The 6,000-nt window shown below is 45.2% G+C and overlaps 1 protein-coding gene and 1 pseudogene across 1 annotated transcript in view; both read right to left on the bottom strand.

Annotated features, from left to right (window-relative positions):
* ENPP6 (ectonucleotide pyrophosphatase/phosphodiesterase 6) overlaps nucleotides 1-6,000 on the bottom strand; it is a 94,065-nt gene that overhangs the window by 79,292 nt on the left and 8,773 nt on the right. The gene's annotated exons all lie outside the window — the stretch shown is intronic.
* Nucleotides 4,521-4,639, bottom strand: LOC120618696 (uncharacterized; annotated as a pseudogene).

Genomic DNA, 6,000 nt, shown 5'->3' on the forward strand with positions numbered 1-6,000 from the left:
CAGGCTGGGCCTACGGTCTGCTAGTGAGTGACCGAAAGCCCAATATTTGAGGTTTTCTCCCAAACACCTATGTTTGTTTAAGGTTTTTGCCTTCAACCATTAAATCAGAATGTTTTCTCAAGCCCACCTGAGAAAGCCAAATCCTTATACATATAGATAATTTTCAGGGAAAGCTAGACATACTAGAGCTGGTGGGCTAATTTATTTGATTTGTGTGCAGAATCTGGAAGAAGAGCCCAAGGCCCAGAGCCCCCTAAGCCAAACTCTGTGGGTGTCTTGCCCACTACATCCACAGACTCGTTGAGTGCTTCCCACCCTGCCCTCAGTCCAGAATCCCTGCCATCGGCACCCAATGGCATTAACTACAGACCACTTTCTTCAAATGTATAAAAGAGGGCAAAGTGGAGGTGTGCCCGTAATGGGGAAGAGATGCAGATTGTCATAGAGTTCCAGTCACCCCTTCCCTCTGCCCCACTGTGGCCCCTAAGAGTCACCTTGGAATGTCATCCTGCATTCCCAGCTCCTAGAACAGAGCACCTAGGACATTCCCAGCATGCGTCCAGCACTCACTAAGTGCACAGCTAACCCCAGGGCTCCCGCTGCCCAGGCCGCTCATTTTAAAGCAGTGAGAACTCAGAAGTAGGAAGACGATGTGACTTATCTGAAGTCTCAGGGGGAGGAGGCAGAGTCGAGAGAGGATACTTGGCCCCCGACTCGCTCCCCTTGCTCACTCTGGTCCGCCAGTCCTTTCTGACCTACTTCACATCAGACATTCTGGTTGGGTGACCTGGGTGGATAGACAAGGTCGCTCAAACCCTAGATGACTGGGTGGGGGACCCGGCCTCCCGGCACACCTGTAACCCATCCGTGGCCCGTAGCACACACGCTGGGATGCTCTGCTACAGATGGTTACATGCATTCTCACAATGACTGCGTTCGTCCAACCTCAGACCTGACAACCACAGAAGTACTCATGCTTAAAGGCAGGTACCCAGGGGGAAGCTACTGCATAAAGGGCAAAGTACCTGCAGTATCCCTGACCAAAATCTATTTACGAGTTCAGCCTGGCAGCCCTTTGTCCAAATGAGTCTGCGCACACATGTTTCCATGACCTGTCTGTCAGAACCTTTCTCCTCGCTATGAAAAGGTTTGAAGATAGGTGTAGGTTACGATCAAGCACAATATCCAGCAGGAGCCAAATGCTACACACAGGACCCGGAGGAGCCCCAGACCTGCCCCAGGTCCTTGCCTGGGAGACCATAGGCACAATGGCCCTATTCACAGAAGGGGACTCCGAAACATGAGGAGGTGTTGTTTAAAGTCTCTCTGAAATAAATGTCAACATGCTGACTCAGGCTCCCTCCGAATTAATTTTAAATGTCCTTTAACCCATTTTTGGCACAGAGTTCATGATGAAGCAGATACTGAGAGCAGAATGGTTCAACCGAACTCCAGAAGCCTTGGCAGGAGGCATGTGATCCTGTCAATCAATGATGGGGTGGGGGAGAGAGAAGCAGGAGAGCTCAGCGTTGGTTTGGGGATTGCGGTGGCTCCGTGTGGGTGAACCTTCTCAGAAAAGGGCTTGCTGCTATTATAATCAAAATCTTTCACCACATTTTTAAGCTTTACCCACTAACCTAACCGTTCCCTTCTTCAGGGAGTGGGTTTCCAGCAGCTGAACGCCGTATAACAAGAACTCCCTCTCATCACCATGGAAGCCAAGAGAAACATGCTTTTGAAAAAGTGGCACTTTAGTGTAGAGAGGTTTGTCGATTGGGAGCTTAAATAATGACGTGCCAGGAGAGATTATTTTTGCAAATTCTTGGAACACAATTTTTTCTCAAGGCATGAGCCAGTTAGTGTTCTTCAAGGCTTCTGTTGCCCGGTACCTGACCTACCCAGCCTGCTTCCTTAGGCAGCTTAATCAATACTCACTACACATTCTATAGTTTTAAGTGGAAACACAGAAACTTGTTTGTAGGTGTCCGTGGGAAGTGAGTGACAAAATTTAGACAGAAGTTCATGCAGATGAGAAGAAAGACTTTTGGGCATCTGTGAGAAATATCCTCTACCGGCTGTGGGGCAAGCAGAGAGGTAAGGAGTCCATTTGCTGCGGTCCACTGAGAAATTTCTCTTTTACCCCCATGGTTCTACTAAACGTTTCTATAACTCTTCTTTAAGACATCGTCTCTGATTCACTAAAGGGCCGACTCCAGGTAACTATCCTACTCCAACTTGAAATCTATTCCGGTAAGAATTTATTTCCCCAAATAAACAGCCCTCCAAACTTCCCCATCTCTCCTCGTGGGAGCCCCAGACCTCTGAAGATCTCGTAGCCTTGGAACGGATTCAGGCTCTCTTCCTTTTCATTCTTTCATACACATTCACTACCCAATCAGCAAGTTCTGCCTCAAGGGCGCTCTTCAAACTCAACTCCTCACTTAGAGCTCATGATAAACAATAGATGCTCAAATGTTGGAAGTGAGTGGAAAAGAGGAAAGGAGGGTTTTCTTTGGATTATCTTTGATTTAGCTTTGAAAGCCTCCTATCAACTGCATTTTTTTTTTAAACAAATGCATCTCTCTAACTCTCCAGCCCACATCCGAGCAGTGAATGGATTTAGCCCACTTTCCCCTGTCTTGTGAATGCTTCTGAGTTTGCTTGTTCCATGTCTGTCATATCATCACAGTCTTTTTTCTCAAGACCTGGCTTAAAATTCATCTTACTAAAAATCTTTCAATGTTCAGTTCCAGATTCACCTTCTCATGAAAATGTTCAAGACCATTATAACTCCCAATAATATCTCCCTCCTCTGAGTTGCATTCATTTTTATTAAGACGCACAAGTTTCTTATAAAATGCAGCTAGTACTCATTCAGAGTCTGCGACATATTGCATTAATGTTAAAGATGATTCCTACGCCCACTTTGGAAAGACTTTTGGGCACCAAGCTAGGCAAGAGGATTTGTTTTGTCCAATGAAATGTGAGTGGACGTGACTTGTGACACCTCTGAGCAGAAGCCTTAAGCATGATCACATTGTTCTGCCATTTTCCCTTTTCTTTTTGCCACGTGAGCAACATGTCTTATTCAGAAGTTGCTTTTCAGCCTCGGTCTCAGAATGAAGAGGAAATGGGGGCGGAGTTAATCCTTGAAGTCCATATACATGAGACAGAAATAAATCTTAGTCGTAAGCCTCTAATATACCTTGTTACTGCAACATAATTTAGCCCAATCTTACTGCTAACATGCTTAGTTTTTAGAATGTTGGCTTTTCACAAAGTTTCTCATTCTGGCCTCACAACAAGCCTATTGGGTAATTTTATTTTCTCTGTTCTACTGATAAATCACATTAAAACTCCAAAGAGCTGTTCCAAATTCTGTAAATTAGAAAGTAACAGAATAGATGAAATTAGGTCTTCTGTAGCAAATCCATAGCTCTTTCCGCTACACCATGAACTATGGGTTGAATCGTGTTTCCCAAAAAAAATGTGTTGAAGTTCTACCTCTCTGTATCTGTGTGTCTGTCGGTGTGGCCTTTGGAAACAAGTTCTTTGCAGATGTGATCAAGTGAAGGCGAGGTCATTAGGATGGGCCCTAATCCAATATGACTGACATCCTTATAAGAAGACAGGGGACACACATAGAGACACACAGACAGAATGCCATGTGACAAGCAAGGCAGATACCAGAGTTATGCCACAAAATATCTACAGACCAAGGAATACCAAAGATGGCTGGCAACACGAGAAGCTAAGAGAAAGGCGTGGGTCAGATTGTCCTCTAGGAAGCGTGGCCCTGCCGACATCCTGATTTCAGGTTGCTGGCTTCCGGAGCTGTGAAGGAATAATTTCTACTGTTTTAAGCCACCTAGTTTGTGGGAATTTGTTACAGCAGCCCTGGGCAACCAACGTATCACTTTCAGGGCTAAAACCACCAGAAATCTTCAGTAATTAAGTCTGGGAATGGAAGAGGTCTGTCGAAAAAAAAAAAAAAACCCTTCCCAAATTTCCTCCATCGACAGCCCTAATTACTTATCGTGTGTCCTATGCCTGGATTCAGTTTCCACAAAAACTATCACCAACTTCCAGGTACCACAGGGCCAGGTGGCTAAAGCAAAGAAAATTCATTTTTCCACCACCTACCAATTCCCATTCCCAAAGTTTGAGAGGCAAAAGTCATTAGGTTGGTTTCCTAGGCAGCCTCTCTCATGGCTTCCTGTCCTCCCCTTCTCTTCTCCTGTCTACTCCTCTGCAAATTGGCTTCCTTTTTTTTGTCCCAGGAAGTCTTTATCTCTCTCCTTCTTATAAGGAACATTATTGCTGTTTGTTATTCCCACCTTTGAAGACCCCACATCCACAAAGCAAATACATTCTAGGGAGTGTTAGGGGTTAACTTGACTTCAGTTTACCCCATCTAATATCTTCTTTTTTTTTTTTTCTGGAAGAAACCCCGCCAGTTTGAATCTCTACAATTACAGGGAGACCTTGTCAGCTTACAATCCCTTATTTTTTATTTTTTATGCCTACAGCACCTGTTCTTCTTAGGTGATCTCCCATCCAAGTACTAACCAGGCTCAAACCTGCTTAGCTTCCAAGATCAGATGGGATCACGCTTGTTCAGGGCAGCATGGCCGTAGACTCAAATATCGAAGGAGAGTCTCATGCCTGTCCTGACAGCCTGGTCACTCGAGCAATCTTAGATGGAGGCTGAGAAAACAAGGATGGCTCTGCTGACGCTTCAAGTTGCCAGACCCATCTCCGTGTCTGACGGTCAGGACCACACACAGCTTGGCCTTCGCTGCCCTCTCACAATTGTTCTCGTGGTTCTGAACCATTTGCCTTGTTCATGCTTTGCTGCTCCCTCGGCTTTCTTGGCTTCAGCAATCTTGACTAGAATTAATCTCTCTCGGGCTATGCTGACAACTGTGTTCTAGTTAAACTACCAACACCCGAGGACTTTCATCCCTTACTTGGCACAGCCTTCTCCTCATGGGCGACTCTCCTTTCAACGTTCCTGCTGTCTCCAACTTCAGAGTCAAAATTTAAAACAAAATTGATAGACATGTCCTGAGACATATAAGATGACTAGACATAAAAGGTAACCAGTTTACCTAAATGGCTCTTACTTGCTTAAATAAAACAAAACATAATTTCAATTTTTTTCCCTCCGTCTTAGTTTAGGAGTATGTAAAATCAAAATAATAATCAAGTTCCCTGAAACTGAATGTTTTAATCATTGTTATAATGCTCCTTCATTATAATAAAAGTTATTGGAAGACAGAATAATCAGATTGGTGCTATGATGAAAAATAAAGAGAGGGAGTGAACAGAGGTTGATGGAGTGATGTGGGCTCTTTCAGTTAGGGTGGCCAGGGAAGGTATATCCGCTACAGTGACTTTGGGGAGGACGTCTGAGAAAAGCAATGGAGCAAACCTTGGGTCTTTCTGGGGAAAAGCATTCCAGCCAGAAGGAAGAGTAAGTTCACAAGTCCTGAGGTGGCCACATGCCTGGAACGAGTAAGGAAACTAGGGGAATAGTGGTTGGGAATGATGCCAAAGAGGGACAAATTCTGTAAGGACTTTAAATTTTATTCCAAGTAAAAGCAGAATCTACTGGAAGGTTTGAACAGAGGAGCCACATGATCAGACGCGTGTTTTAAAAGAACTACTCTGGTTTGTATGTGGAGACAGGCTGTAGGGCAGAGAGGGTGGAGGGACCAGGAGCTGTTTGAAAGCTCTAAGCCAGGGGTCCCCAACCAGTACCGGTCTGTGGCCTGTTAGGAACCGGGCCACACAGCAGGAGGTGAGCGGCGGGTGAGCTAGCAAAGTTTCATCTGTATTTGCAGCCGCTCCCCAGCACTAGCATCACCGCCTTGGCTCCACCTCTGATCATCAGGCATTAGATTCTCATAGGAGCACCAGTCCCTGGTGCCAAAAAGGTGGGGACCGCTGATCTAGGCAATAGAAGGTGCTGGTGATGAAGGTGGGAGTAGTAGAGAC

The sequence above is a fragment of the Pteropus medius genome, unplaced genomic scaffold (genome assembly GCF_902729225.1).
Source record: "Pteropus medius unplaced genomic scaffold, Ma_sr-lr_union100, whole genome shotgun sequence".
NCBI lineage: Eukaryota > Metazoa > Chordata > Mammalia > Chiroptera > Pteropodidae > Pteropus > Pteropus medius.